The sequence below is a fragment of the Vanessa tameamea genome, chromosome 5 (assembly GCF_037043105.1).
Source record: "Vanessa tameamea isolate UH-Manoa-2023 chromosome 5, ilVanTame1 primary haplotype, whole genome shotgun sequence".
Classification (NCBI taxonomy): Eukaryota; Metazoa; Arthropoda; class Insecta; order Lepidoptera; family Nymphalidae; genus Vanessa; species Vanessa tameamea.
Genome location: NC_087313.1, coordinates 14288924 through 14305611, shown reverse-complemented (window position 1 = coordinate 14305611; position 16688 = coordinate 14288924). Strand labels below are relative to the sequence as shown.

At 34.7% G+C, this 16688-nt stretch overlaps 2 protein-coding genes across 2 annotated transcripts in view; one reads left to right on the top strand and one right to left on the bottom strand.

The window, feature by feature from the left end:
- The window catches only part of LOC113404424 (uncharacterized), a 186808-nt gene that overhangs the window by 102486 nt on the left and 67634 nt on the right, over positions 1 to 16688 (bottom strand). The window lies entirely within an intron of this gene.
- The window catches only part of LOC113404462 (FMRFamide receptor-like), a 79727-nt gene continuing 69744 nt past the window's right edge, over positions 6706 to 16688 (top strand). The window contains exon 1 of the mRNA XM_026645356.2: positions 6706 to 6929. The gene's annotated coding sequence lies outside the window, so the exon portion shown is untranslated. The remainder of the gene's footprint in view (positions 6930 to 16688) is intronic.

Below are 16688 nucleotides of genomic sequence, written 5' to 3'. Positions count from 1 at the left end.
GGCGCTGCGTTCGAGAGGTAATTAAAATTCTTATTTCGCCCGAACGAAGTCGGGACAGCTACCCGTCCTAAATTAATATATTTTAAATTACTTTTCTTAATACTAAACAGAGATTATTCAAAGACATATTAATTTAATATTTATGCAATATGACCGAGTAAACAGATAATGAAAATTTAAATAAAAACACTATTAAACCTTGCAGTCAACACACACATATATGCACGATACGAAAGACAAACCCGCATCCTTGAACAACTTTATAAGTGGCGCATTAAGCTGATCCGGTAATTGCGTTATATCGAAGTGCACGCCGAGATAAGCCCGACACAAACTTGGACGTTGCAAGTTTCATTGATAAAACTAAAGGGCACACTGTAGGAAGCGGCCAGTCTAGTGACAGGAAATATTCGTGCTCGCGCCCTCGTTTTATTAATAGACAGGTAAAATACATATGTATGTCTTTACAACAGTATCCCAGAAAACGTACAAACGAATAAAAGTATGAATTCATAGATCTTTGGTTAAACTTAAGATCGTATCCTGAGCACTGGGCCACTTAACTCAGACATACAGGGCATATTTGATACAAACAATAATATAATTGTATCAACATCATAACATGAAATATACTAATAATCCATATCACATTGTTTATCAAATAAATATTCGTATCCAATATATTTATTTCCATTTCGATGCTAATCATTTATTTCGTAGAGTACACGATGTTGCTAGTCACGCACGTCGACATCTCGACAGTTGGTAAAAAAGAGCACCTATTGAGTTTGTTGCCGGTTTTTCAATGATTCATTTGCGCTACGAGAAATTATATATTTGATAAAATATATTAGAAAAGAATAAAATATATAAGGTTTTGAGAATGGATGTAGATGGATATAGAGCTAGGGGACGACCCAAGAAACGATGGATAGATCGGTTGAAAGACGATATGGTTAGAAAGAATGTTACTAGTGAGATGACGTCCGACAGAGAAGTATGGAAGAAGAAGACATGCTGCGCCGACCTCAAGTAAAATTGGGATAAGGGCAGGAGGAGGATGATATAAGAAAAAAAAATATGTTGCATCTAACATGTGTTTAAATATTTTCAATACATGATTGCAGTTGCAGTTGATTCCGGAGCCTGTGCCAGTGCAAATAAGGAAGGGATGCGCCACGAAACTCGGAAACTTCGAAGTTAGTTTTAGATATAATAACAGGACGGAACGCGTGCACGTGTATTCTTAATAAGCGAAGTATCAACAGAACTAAGTTTTTGAAAGAAAAACTTATGAGGTATTTAAGTTATTGGTCGTCACGAGTTCACTCCTCGGTTTAGTTAAGAGTTTCTTTATTAATGAGCGATTTCGTCGGTCACAGAACAATAAGGGCATCGCGGGGTCAGTCGTAGTCGGGCCGTGACGTCAACACATACATTATTTACTCGGAAACAAATTTAACGATTCATATGTAAAAAAATCGTTTACGATAGCCGACGAATAAGCCCACGTATTTTTCACTTCTTGGAAATTCAGCAGCGTTCGGATTCAACACAATTCTACATAAAAAGCTATTTACAAGTTTATCGTAAGTATTGTCTTATTAAAGACAAACGAAAGGACGAATCTTTTTGTTTATAAAATGTCAATAAAGTTTTACTTTAAAGATAAATTTTCAAGACGTAAAAAGTTCCCAAATCTGCCTTTCGTTTTATGATCTGAGAGTCTGCCAGAATCGGTGCCCTCGCGCATCAAAACTAATGATTTTATATATACGATGACATTATCTCGAATAGTGAATAGACTACAAGGTATTTGCCAAATAACTGCAACTCCTCGCCTGCAATACATACCATCTCCTGACTATTCCTTGAGATTAGAAATTCATATTGACGCACATAAAATATATGAAAAGTGCACCTGAGTTATTAATAATACTGTGACACGATACACATTGACATATATCCCAGAACACTCTCGTTTCAAATCATCAAAGAAAATAAATACTATCGTTTGTCGCTTACAAAACTCTGTCGCTGCATTTATTTATTAGCTGCTCAGTGGTTCTGAACCCATGACCTTCAGTTCAAAACCACGTGCTCTCTCCACAGCGCGGTCGCGGCGCTTTATTTTCTGAACTGTTGCCAAAACATGACGCTACATATAATCGAACTAAACGACGTGACGCATATAAGACGAATTCTGCGAAGTCAACTGTGACAAACAAATCAATAGAAACGATTCTTCAATAGTTTTTCTTGACAGTTCGATTGAAATATGAAAACCTGCCAAAATTATACGAATGGGTACTTCATCATACCAATAACATTCGATGGTTTCACTAGAATATAAATCTAAATACATCTATTCATATTTCCGAGCGCATGTTTTTTGTAAAAGTAGTGACTGCACAAAGTGGCAAAACTATGCATAACAAAGTTTGGCAAACGGGAACAGGCTTTAGCCAGTAGCTCGGGAGGTTATTCTGCCATGTTTCTTCAGTGTGAGTGGGCAGATACACGTGTATCCAAACGTGGGACGAAATTTCATCCGATACGAGCATTTTTCGTTACAATGCTTTCTTTTTACTGCAAAGCACGAGATAACATATAAACACATAAGCCCCGGTTAAGATGCGACCCCTTTTGCTACACCACACTACTGTGTCCTACTGTATATTTTAATAATTAATCATCATTACAGTATTCGCCTCATGTAATACTGTTAAATATATGACCTCTCCTCTATCAAATAAACTTATTTACATAACTTGTGTACACTGTATCCACAATTTTTCAGCTGTCATATCAATATAGACTGACCACCCGGCTGCTGGTCATCGTCCCTTTGATTTCTCGTCGACTTTGGTGGAGCCTTAGATTACATTCTATTATCTCTAACCACAAGCCGTGCGTATTTAAATTTCATTAAATCTAACGGATTTAAGCCGATGTTAAATTTAAAACTATAAATCGGTAAGACCAGATCTAAACCTTGACCCACGCCTTCAATTATAATTCGTGCTCAACATACAATTGAGTTAAATGTTGGGATTTTATATCAAAATAAACATTTGAACTAACTTTTACAACTACTTTTGTTTAACTATTACTATTGAGTTCAAAATTATAATCAAAATGTGTGTGCAAACATAATTTAATACGGCACATCGTTCTGAAATGTAGACAACATTTCATTTATTTTAAAGATCTCGGGGTTTTTAATTACAACGCGTTTTAGTTTTAACCTTTATTATGACAGCGAAAAACGCCAGAAGTAACATTAAGACGCAAACCATAGACTAAACAAAAAATAAACTAAGCAAATACACCGATTTTCGACCGAACGAAAATTTCCCATAAAGCTAAACTTACCTAGTTCTCGGCTCCGGTATTCTGAAACCATTCAACGACAGCGACGCGAAAAGGACACTCGATTAACCTTTGAAAACACTCACCGGCCGTCTGTTTTAATTATGATAATATCTTGTCTCGTGAACAAGACATTCGTAGATAATGTCGAAATATCGAGCTCCACCAAATAAAAATAAAAAACATGGTAAATATCCCGTTTTAAATACTGTTATAATAATATCGCTCGATTCGAGATCTCCTCAGATAATATAGTTTCAGTAAAAACATAAACAAAACGTTATTACTTGAAAATAAGGTATAGTAATTGTATATACTAAATATACATTATTTAACTATTGCAAGCTTTGCTTACAAGCACTATGCAATCGTCTCTTTTCAATATTAAATGAAATCATTACCGGCTTGGAATTGAACCAAGAGCCTCCACGTAACCTACTCATCATTCGAGCAGGCATTGAGTCGAATCTGATGTGGAGTTCTATAAGAAAACCGGTGGTAATTCATAAGTTCAGTGTACTTTTATCAACAATCGAAAACGTCATTTAAAAACAAATTTCAACTTGAACGTAATGCAACAAATGGAAACGCAATCCAACAATTACTCTTTATTGTAAAAGCGGAGTTAGTTTATGTTCCAACTAGAGCAGTGACTCAGGTGCTATCAAGCTTCGAGTACGAACGCTATTAACACACACATGCATTGTTTATGCCAGCTGCTGACGGACTCGCGGCCAGCTCCGCGGGAAATTATATGCTTCAGACAAATATTCACTCCTCATCAGTTACCGTCTCGACCGCGATGATTGATGACCGGTGATGAAATTGTGATGGAACGTTTGTTTGCAAGACGTTATTACACAATTAGCAAGCTCGTAGTGACAGCACTCTTGGGAACAAGCCGATTGCCTTCTGGCTAGCTCTTTCGTGTTTTGAAAACTGAAAACAAATTCAAATAATATGACTTAAACAAAAAGTTAAACAAAAAAAAATTGAATTCAAATAAAACACTATTTCAAAACAAATTAATATGCACTAAAGAGTAAAAAACCAATTGCGTATCCTTCTACAACTTAATAATCAACTTACTTTTTCTACTCATCAATATGTAGGTACGACCTATGAGTTTACTACACTACACTAGTTACACTTTAAATCTAACTCAACACATACCTATGAATAACAAACAATGATCAAAATATTTTTTAGAGTTCTCCTAAGTAAAATGATATGAAAAATATTAGAATACTTTAAAGTCGATTTACAATAATATAATGTAGTTACAATTATTGTAAGTTTTGGAGTCAGTGTCAGTCAAGGAAACCGGACCGGTTCAGTCGCGGGGCCAACGGTTTAGGTGCTTTCCGAGGCATTTAGAAGTAAACAATGTTTATATACATTTTCTCATCCTAAATTCCTTGTTCTTCAGTCCCGTTGAACTATATAATCTTATAGAGTTAGTCGCTAGACCACGAGGCGGTAGAAATAGTTGATATTACTGTGGATGTGTCTATTGACTGTAATTGGATAACACTGTCATTTCTAAGAATCGTATTATTCAATATGAGCATAGAACAAACGGCGTTGACGATGAATTTAAAAGCCAATGGAATCACTTGTGACACGTCGCTCACCGGCGCGGAGCGCTGTCACATAATGTCCCAAGTTCTGAGATTGATATGTCTATCTGAAACACATCATTATTTGCAAAACATATCACATAACTGAGCGCTGAGATGCCCCAGTCGTTCGAACTCGCGGATTTTACTTGAAGTTTGTGAATTCACATCTGAGTTTTCGTGTACTGGTGAGGAAACCTGTATAAAACTGGATTAGCGTGGGGATATGTGCTCCCAAACCATCGTCTTCAGAGAAGATGTCTTTCCCAGTTGTGGAAAATTTACAGGTCGTTGCTAAATTACTGAATGTTCCGGTTTCACGTTCGTTATTTATCTATAAACACTCGTAATACGTCCTATTTCAACAAGAGTGCGATTCAACGGAACCGACGCGTCAGAGGTATCGCCGCGTGATAACGATAAAAACATAAATTAAACCGTCAACTAGTTGACATTAGCAGCTCGTTGTTGCTGCGAACTTAAAATTGGAACTTTACAGAATTTCTGTGTTTAATTAGCGGCGATAATTTAAACTTTCTTTAGCAGACAACATCGTAAGCGACGTCACTACAAATGAAATATTTTGAATTATATTTAAACTAGAATCGTATAATTTATTATTATCCAAAATAGCTCTAGCTGCCCGACTTTGTTCAGAGAATACTTCCCATTCGGTCCAATTTAAATTTAAAGAAATAGTACATCCCTGTTGTATAATTATTCATATTGAGGGCTAAAATATAAATGACCTTTTTATGAAAACTATTTTTTTTATTTCTTGTAATTTTGTCACATATAAACATCCCTTAATCAATTATAATAAACGAAATATAAACATAACTCACCGGTGTAACAAATGTCGGTGGTGTACCAAGGGGGTTAAGTTCCGTCACAAGCAAACACCGCGCACAGTGCCCACACACCCGAGAGCGCCTCGGCGATGCGTTTTATACTGTATTTGGTAAGAATACATTATTAAAACTAAATGATAATTTTTATAGTTTTCCTACGGTACCAACTGTGACCTGGTACCGGGCTGATATATTTTCACGAGATCCGATTTATATATTTTTATTTTGCCTTGAGTTTATTTATTTTCTAAATTTATTTATAGCTATTGCTATACGTTACTAATATGAATAAGGCGTCGAAGCGAGAAATCAGTATTCGGAACTTTTGTGAGCACTGACAAACTTATGACAAATACGCAAAAAACCTCTTATCGGGGAATAATAAAACTCTACATCCTACCGTCGTTCTTTTTATCATGCTAAATAATGCACTAATTCAGGGAATTACCCTAAATAAATATTAAGAAAAAATACTTCAATATTCAGAGTAATCGACGACGCCACCGAGCGTGCGGTTATTAAACGCCGACTGATCTTAACTTGTGTAAATCTCCGATGTGTGACTTGTTGTTCTGAGCTACTTGTTGTATTTTCATGCTTATGCATTAGATTAAATTAATTCCCATCTCAAAAATAATAACAATTCAAACGGCGGGACACCGGGACACCGGGACACCGTGACAAGGCGTAGCTGTCACCGTAGCGTCACAAGTTACGCGCGGCGTCGCACGCAGCAGTAGCCAGTAGCGCGCTGAGCGAGCGACCGTTCGCATCTGCGCGCAACGTAGCTTGCACTACACTTGCACGCGACTACGCGGGAAAACTCCAGCGAACTAACTAACACGTTCAACAATTACTTATCCACAACTAATTGTTGAATGTGACAACAAAAAAAAATACTTACGTTCTTGAATTTCAAGTTGTGAAAGTGCCAGAGGATGACAGGAAATTTTAACGTATAAAATAAGTTCAATGATAATAATTTGAGTGTAATGATATAATTATTAATCTACCGTTACGTGTTGTGACTTTTAGTGAGCAGTTAATTGATCTCGTATTGTTATTGACTCATCTATTGTATAAACACGTAAGTAATAATAATATTATTTACATAAATTAGTAAATTAAGTTATTAAATATATCTTAAACGTAAGCGTTTATATGCTACCAATGTATTAGCAAATCTGCAATAGTCAACAGTCATCGTGAATATTTTATCGATAGAGTTGTCCAAATGTTAAAACAATCAACCTAAGGCTTCATAAGATCGGCAGGATTTGTCGTATTGATGAGGTTTTCAATATTTCCAGTTTTCTTTATAATATGTCTGCCGTGCCCTTTGCTTTTTACTACTTTTAAAGGACTTTAGAAATCATTTACAACATATCATATCATCAAAAATTGCTCAATTTTATTTAATCTTAACAAAAATTAGTTGCATGCTTATATCAAAAGTTTTAATGTAATATTTACGGTTTCTAATCAGTTAACCGTGATAATCTGAAAATTTGATACCGTATTATTTGAATTAATTTGGCGGACTCAAAACAAAGCACCGTCGCGCTGTGTTTAATTGCGGTAACGCTGTTTGCAGAAGATATCCAGGTCTTCATATATTTTTTGACCATAAAAACAGAAGATCCAGGTCTTCATATATTTTTTGACCATCAAAAGATCTAATTTTATCTACGACATTATCACCTGTATCTATGGTTTTTAACGAAGCCATACTTTCCAAACAGCGCTTTGTTTTGAGTGTGCCGAATTAATTTAAATATATTCTAGCTTTTTTCTGATTTTCAAATTGTCGTTGTCTTGGTAGCTTTACTTTAAATAGTTTGTTAAATGACGATTCAAAAGTGCTTGTAAAAGCCTACTTGAATAAATTATATTTTGATTTTGATGATTTTTTGATCATGGCTAACTGATAAGAAATCGTAAATATTATATTAAAGCTTTATATATAAACATGTCACTAATTTTAAGACGTATGTTTTATTTAAATTAAATAAACTGCTGAATTTTTTAATAATTGTTATATAAAAAGAGCACAAAGGCCATTGTAGGATCCTATCATTCCGTCTCTTGTCTTTACATAATTTACACACACATGCATACACACTTGTAAGAGCGAAAAAAACCAGAAGAAAGCGAAATAAAACATTTAACGCAAACACTTCTCGCATAACTTCAGTGGAGTGTTATCGCAAAGTTGGTGTAAATACACTTTCCCTCACATCACCGAATACTAACCGAGCCCACTCAAGAACGAGACCAGACACTCGAGGCTCCAACTTTGATAATTCTTTATCGCGTTTTGCCAACTTTTCTAGTTTAAAACCCCTTTGTTGATATTACCTTTGCAATATATCAAAGTCAAAGTCAAAAATCTTTATTCAATATAGAAGTGTTTACACTTGCTTATTGATAGTCAAAAATCTACCACCGGTTCGGAATTTAGCACCTCGGACCTGAGAAGAACCGGCGAAAGAAACTCAGCGGGATATATATATATATTTTAACCTTTATTATGTACAATGATAATTATATTTTAGTTATTTGAAGCAGCCTGGAGGCGATCATTTCATTCCCAAGGTGTGCAGTCAACTAATTAATCTTCGTAAAGGTCAAAATATTCTGAATAATTTCTGACAAGCACAGTAATGATTGTGAGTTTATAAAAACCAGCGTATATCATTTCTGTTTTTTAAACTAACAAGGAATCTACTGAAACTAACAGAATATATTTAAATCGATATGCTAGGTCAAAAACGATTTGAACCATTTGAACAATATTTCAAACAAATAAAATATACCAAAATGGATTCGACAAACGATCTCTCAACTTTTGTTGATCCAATGTAGACTAATCTGGTCAGCTGAAGTGAAATCCGCTATAATAGAACAATTTGTGAAAAATTGACTCATAATTCTAGAAGTTCCCAACTAATTTCTAAATACCGTAAATTAATATTCAACTAAGATTTTCCATAATCCTTTACAATAACAATGATGACACACTATAAGATATTTTTTAATATATACTTTTCTTTTTCTTTAAAAAAAAATGGCGAAGTATAATTAATCAATTCTGTGAATTTAAATACATTGTTTTATCTATAATAGAGATAAAAGTTCGCTGGCAACAGTATCCGAAATATTCGAGATGAACCGGTCCTATTCGATCGGTCCTATGATCGCATGGAGGTAAAATTAATTTTATCCTCTCGCATATTTTAGCAATCTTATTACTTCGATCAGCCAATCAGCGAGCGTTTTCATCTAACGTGTTCGCGACTCGCCCTTGACAGCTGCCTGAGGTCAGGTGGTCATCGCTCTGACCAAAAACTGGATATATGTATATTAAACCTTCGCACATACTTAATAAAATATATCAAAAGCCGTTAGCTAAAACTCGTCTGAAAACGTCACGTACATACGTATTATAGAAGCATAACCAGGTAGCCTGCCTGAAATACGTAACGTACACTAGGATGTCTTCGTTCCAAGTTCACGGTAAGGGACTCGTACAAATAAATAATATAAAGTGATTAAACTTACAATCTGTTGCAACCGAGCTTAATGAAAAATGAATAGACGAAAAGAGAATTTAAAAAGTATAAAAACTGTCCCACTTAAGCGATTTGAACGCGAAATACAATTGTCTGAGAATCTTGAGCGGGAGAGAATTTTAATAAAGCTTAAAATGTAAAGCTCTACAGAATGTTCCGCGCTTCAGAAACTCGTGTCAGGTGTTGGATTTTTGAATTAATAATCACACCAACTATAACAACAACAACAATAATGATTCGTCAAAGAATTATTCGTAACGATTAATACAATGAGAAGGATATCGTTTAATCGCGTTACCAACAATCACGCATAACCGAATATCCAATTCACGGAAGATTTTTACATAATTATTATTTGATGTTTGCAAGTTTCATTGAATATAGTGCTGCATATAAAGGGCTATTTACATTAGATGTCTCATAATACACAATCATTGTGATAAAAATACAGAAGCGACAAACAGTCTAAACTGAAATGGACTCGCAGTTTGAATGACTGTATCATTAAGCGGACGGGCATACGGGACACCGAATGGTAAGTGGTCGACAGCCATAGACATTGCCGCCGTAAAACAATTAACCATAACCATCTTCAACGTGCCACAAACGTCACTCGTGTCGTGTATATATATAATATAGCCTTGGAAGTAAAAAGTAAATGTCCCACTTGCGGCCAAAGGTCCTCATAACACCGCTGAACTCCACACGACCTTATCTTATCTTGTAAATGTGTGCCTCATGTAAATTAAATTAACACTAAGTTCACAAATATTACCATTTGTTATAATCTATACGTGACGTGTGAGTACCTAATCGGAGGGTGGCGTGATGGCAGCGATGGAAAGGCTGGCCGATGCGGGCTGAAATAGGCGGCGGCGCTGGGACTAATTCTAGGTAATAGAACTGACTACAGATAAACAGAAACAACAGTGAAATGTAGGACTCAATTGCCCCCCGGATGACCGAAACTTGGTATATTTTTTTTATAATCCATTATTTAATACCAACTATCTTCCCGTTTTTGACTTTTCAGGATGAATATATTATAAATTAATATTATCATTATCCAGTTAAGGGACGTCTCTACCTCTCTGCCTCTCTCGCCTCTGTTTCGTTATGCGTTTCAATTCCTATATCTTGCAATGTGTCTAAAAAAACTGGCATAAATTGCAAAACGCAAATGATTTTATTGATTATATCAGAAAACGCTTAGTGTCCTATTCACAGTAACGATTAAAGTCACGTCATAAAAAAAATATTATTCACTTTTTCTATCACTTTTAAACATAAAATTTGTTTCTGTGAATTTCCTATAAAATATGCCGTTATTTTTGTATAAATTTTAAGTGGTACATTTATACAGACTTTTTGTGCATCTTTTGTACTTTCCATGGCGTTTGTCGGAAAATGCCCAAGCCGATAATTTTCTTTTCGAATATATTGCGTACATTAAGCTATATTTAAATATATATATACCTATGTATATAATGTCAATATACTACACAGGTTATGTCGGGCCGATAGACTATCCGAAAGTTCCATATCAAACAGTACAGTAGGTTTGTGTGTATATAAACTAATTATGAGATTAGTTTAACACGGACCGTATTTGAATATTAATTATTATCCCTCGGGTGTATCTTTTGCTATCAGAACGTATGAGTATAAAGCAAAACGCTACGAGTGCCTTTGATTTCCATTCAAATATTCTACACGAAAGATATCGTTCAACATCTATTTATATAAGATTTATTTTAATCAAATCGTAGCCGTCAACTAAGCGATAACTGGTTATATACTGGAAAATTATACATGTACCAGAAGTGATTCACATTTTATGTAGCGATAAAAACCCTTTTTCATTTTACAATAGGAAGACAGACGTGAAAATGTGTTATCTGCTGGTAATCGCTGCCATAAAACTGACTAGCAATTTAGGCTCGACGTTGAATTCTAACTGTACCTTATGTAGTAGAAAAAGAAGACATTCATCGTATAGTACTCTCAAATCTACTGTCATAAATACATTCTCTAAATAAGTTTTTGTTACCAAGAAGCCAATAATTACTTTCTTCTAAAACATTGTTTGGCGATCTTACAAAGGGGCCACCTTGATGGCACCGCATGAAAACATAACTATTCCTCAGATCGCCAATTTGCTATCATTCTTGTTAAATTTGTTGTTATGTCCCTTATGCCTTTAGCTACACTGGCTCACTTGCCCTTTAAACCGGCCACTGAGTATTGCTGCTTGATTGCTGAATATATGATGTGTGTGGGGTATCTACCCAGAGGGTCTTCAACAAAGCCCGAGGTGAACGTAACAATTTACCTACTATTGACAAAATCTACCTTTTTACTGAATGTATGACAAACAACATTTTTATCATCATACTATGTGTATTCGAGATAATTAAAACACCTTTCAGTTATAAAAAATAATAATTAATTTTAAACTTGATTTGTATTCAACAAGTTCATTCAAACGATACAGCCGATGTCAAGGACGCTGAGTTTGGTTTGAAAGTGACAAAAAATTCGCATGTTACCTTGAGTGACAAGATTATTGTGTACGTTTTAATTTACCTGACTATAATTAAGATAAAGTTTAAATAATGATCCGAGACCGCGACTCTTGTTCAACCCGATTCATATGAGACGAAATCTTCACATTAAAATGTTGTGATATTAAGGTGATATAGTAATATCATATATATCATACAACGACTTCACGGTTTGTATGTCTGTCACGTATCATAGAATCATAGAATCATAATAATTAATATAAGTACTACCGCTATAATGTCAAACGGTTACATCAAAAAATTATAATAGTAAAGTCCAAGCCGAAGGGTACCGAATCATTGGGCGATTTTTTTGGGTCTGGACTAAACCATTGTTCGCATGTAACAGTGGCAGATCGTGAAGGTTCCACGGCTGAGCGTGTTGCTCCCTGATTTGTGACCTTTTTCAGCGCGCTGTTCGTGTTGATATACACTACTACATGCGGCAAGATTTTATCTCAATCTTGGATGGATCTATTTATTTTACATTTTTATGTAACAATATTATACACTCGTAATAAAATGTTTTCCGAAACGCGACGCATATTTTAGTATAAACTTCATTAATATTACTTTAGTAATTTTCTCAGTCATTACAAATAAAAGTTTCTCCATTTATTAGTAAAGATAAGAATAAATTAGTATTACTTAGAATAAAAGTATTTTTTCTGTTGTCTTACGTCAACGTGTACCCTCTACTTGTATTCAGAACATAAATTATCCACACGAAGCGTCTACAATCGTAACTCATACGACTCCCAAGAATCTAGAATATGTACTATATACTGGAATCGAAAAAGGAACCTTTTCTATTATACAGAACTGAAGAGTATGTTCGATCGCCCTAAACTCATACTGGAACAGTACAAAATTATAAAAGTTTCGCGAAAGATTATAAAAACCCCAAAATTTAAAAAGAAATTCCCGACTTCGGAAAGCTCGAAGCGCTCGCTTACTCAGCATTATATTTTAGCGTATTTAAGGCTATTGAGATTATCATGTTAATTCCAACGATTTATTTTTAAATACAGTGCCTTATGTTTTCTAGAAGCACTATTTTATGAAATTTCGAGTAGCAATTTCAAGTAGATCGCAGCCAGCAGCTGACCAAAACCCTTTTAACGAGACCCCATTTGTCAAATTACGACAAGTGCCTTAGAAGACATGAGAGAACAGAAGAACACACATACATAGTATATGACATACTGACACCATACTTCATCTATCATCTTTGTACATCCATCGCAGACGTTTGGATAATGTATGCTCACCACGAATTGATAAGTTATCGACAAGTCAAATGATAAAATGAATCACAATTGTAGTTTTTCTCAAGATTTGGCTTTCAAACAGCCTCGCTTCTCAATAGCCGTGCTGAGGCGGACGGAGGCGAACACAACGTCATACAAGCGACATAATAGTCTAATATGCGTTGGCAGCGATACAATGGCGAGACATGCAGACAGATTTAAATAATTATCTAATATTAGCAGCGTGGTCACGCTTAAGCAATATAATGAACGCTCATTCTCAAACAATGCGTTTTAATTGGCAGTTACCATTCAGGTGGCTTTAAAAGTTACTAATTATCGTCTCTGTAACGCCGGTGAGCGTCGGAATATTTACACGAATGCCACGTACTTTTAGCCTAATGTTCAGCCACACCCCGAAGGACAATCTATGTTTTGTTAGAATTTATCTCAAATATACACTAAATACAAAGCTGGACAAGTTGCAAGTTTGAACCCAATCTGTAACTGTAAAACCGTAATAAAATTTACCAAATATTTGTACTTAAATCTGTATGGAAACACATTTTCTGAATCACTTCAACGTTTGGTTTGCTGCAATTTGAATGCAGCGTTTTGAAATTTCAATTATAGAATTGGAATTTTCGGCAAAATATTGTGTTCAGAACTATGTGTATATACTGAGTAGTGGTAGCAAGCCTCAACCGGAAGCGATGTTTTCTATCATGAGTGTACACACACAGTAACCATAAAAGTCAATCGATATAGCAATACCAAAGGTCACCATGTGTTTGAATATCAGAATATTAATTAAATTAATGTATAATCAAATTTTAGCGTGAAAAAAACCGCGCGCTGCAGACTGCTATTAAATAATTAAAAATAATATAAAACAAAATTGATAAATCCAATGGCAGCACCGACGGATAATCGCTGCAATTTAATATAATTACTAAAAAAATCTACATATTTTGATTCTTTGATTTAATTTTGTGTTTAATATGTAGGTATATGAATACATTTTTCCACGAGTCAGTAATAAGTGAACCGAGATGGCTTAGTGGTTAGAACCTCTGAATTTTGATGCGCTTTATATATGTGTTTATTTATCGTCCTCTGCGGTGAAAACATCATAACGTAACCTGCGTGTTGTAAATGTAAATTTATCATTTGAATGACGTGAGACAACCCGCATTGTATCAGTGCGGTACAATATAAGCCTTCGACTATCGAGATCGAGAGACCATCGAGACCTTTGCACGCCGTTACTTTACTTTGAATTTTAAACCTTTATGCAAAACCTTATTGATGTAATCCTGTTTAAAGGCGCAATCGTTTTTTAAGTAAGTGTTATCAGGAACAAGGAACATGTTCACGAACGTTAAGCTTCTAGTATGCCTCCGCGGTATTTGAAATGTATTTCACAAGCGCGGTATAATTGCACATGTACATGTCCTAGTCCTTGGAAATTGCGAAGTTCTGACATAAATATATGTACACGTACATGAATTCAAGAACTCAACGACCAAGCAGCCGCTTTTCTAAATATTCGTTTAGAGTTTATAATTGCTGTTCGACTATAGTCTTTAACGAAGTTTCCCTTTGCAGAGTGGAATGGGACACAAAATTTAAACTCAGATTTGATCAAATTATTTTTAGTTAAAGTGTTGTGTTTACTGTATCAGTTCGGTTCTCTAATCAGTATTTGTGTAGCCGTGACTTGTTTTGATAGAAGCTTTGTTATATGTAACCGGGCTTAACATACAAACGGATAAATGCAGCTCTCTCCAGTAAAAATAACGTGGGAAAGGCGAAGCATAGACTTCGCACATTTTAATGGATTTCATTTGCATGTATAAATATTTTAACCTCCCTGACGCTACAAATATTGTCAGCGTTTTTTTACTTAAAATGTAGACGATTATCTTCATTAAATACATTGATTTAGCTGCCACTTAACAGTCCCTCAAAGTTCGACTAAAAATATTTTCAAGGAGAAAGGTCGGAGGGTTTCTTTACTTACCGTAGTGGCGCCTTTCGGCATATTTGATGCTCATGAGTCAAAATTTCATTCGACCCACACAGGTGCTCACAATCAAATTATTCGTCAACGAGTGCATTTTAGATTGAAGAACAAACATGAAAAGAAAAAATTCTCCTTTTTTCGGGCTAGACAAGTGTAAATTCTACACTTTGTTTATCATATGCACGTGTTATACCTATAAACCTTCCTTTTGAATTAAGTAAATTAAAATTAGTTGCTTAAAAGATCTAAGCGTACAGACGGCAGGGAGGGAGTCATATTTTTAAGATGTTCAAAGTTATAAAGGCAATAAAATATGTATAAAACATAAATAATCTATTATTCGTTAATTAAATACGCGGCTTTAGATAACTCGCGCATGACTCGCGTGACGTTAAGTCTTATTAATGACTCTCCCAAAACATAACGTTCTTCGCCCAAACTGGTTGATGAATGCTAAATGATGTGCCCGGCCGGCGCGCGGCGCGTCTGCGGCTTCGGTGACCTTTGCGATGAGGAAACTCCCGTAAGATTTATATTAATCAAGCTAGCTTAAATTTTTTTAATTAAAATTTAAGCACATTTCTGATTAAACAACATACATACTCGATTCCGCTGAGTTAATTATGGAATTTACATATCAATAGTGACCCATAAAATAAAAAAAACGACGTGCGGCGATTCCCAAGTCTCTTTATCTTTACAAATCGTTCAGTTACACCGCGTACTTTTCATTTACACAAAGTGCTTGTGAATTTTGAACAAACTCTTTAGTTAAACACTTTTGTGCAAACTTTTAAGTCGCTGTATTTATTGGTCTACAGAAAGTAATTTTTTTACATACACATGACCTTACTTACTTCGATTATATTCTCGATACTTCGTACTCGTCAAGTAATGAGATCGAGCGTAATAAAATGTATTTATGAACTTCGATCTGTTTTCGATAAAACGTTTAAAGACCTTATAGAGACAATAAATCAAAAAAAAAATCATTATTATGTTAATGAAGCTACAGACCGTCGTAGATCACAAAACTATATTAATAATGGTATTAAGAATCGATACGAGGTATTAATCATGTCCCCAGATAGTTTGATTTATATCCTATAGGAGGTATTGAAACAATAATTAAAATTAATAATTGACAAGTTCCTCATCATGGAGGCAAGTTTTTGCTACTTCAAATATGTAATTTATATCCATGTTATAAACTTTATGTAAATTAAGAAACTAATCAAGTATTTTTTGAGGTCGAAAATATTCACAAATTATAACTCAAAACTAAACAATTATAGAATAATTTTACATATCATTTTAATGCAAACTATTTTTTTTTTCGTTCGCTCGTAATTTATTCAAAATAGTTCTATTAATTGAACAATAACGTCGAATAAATAACCTTAGAATATTTTAATTAATCTGGAAAAAAAGTGA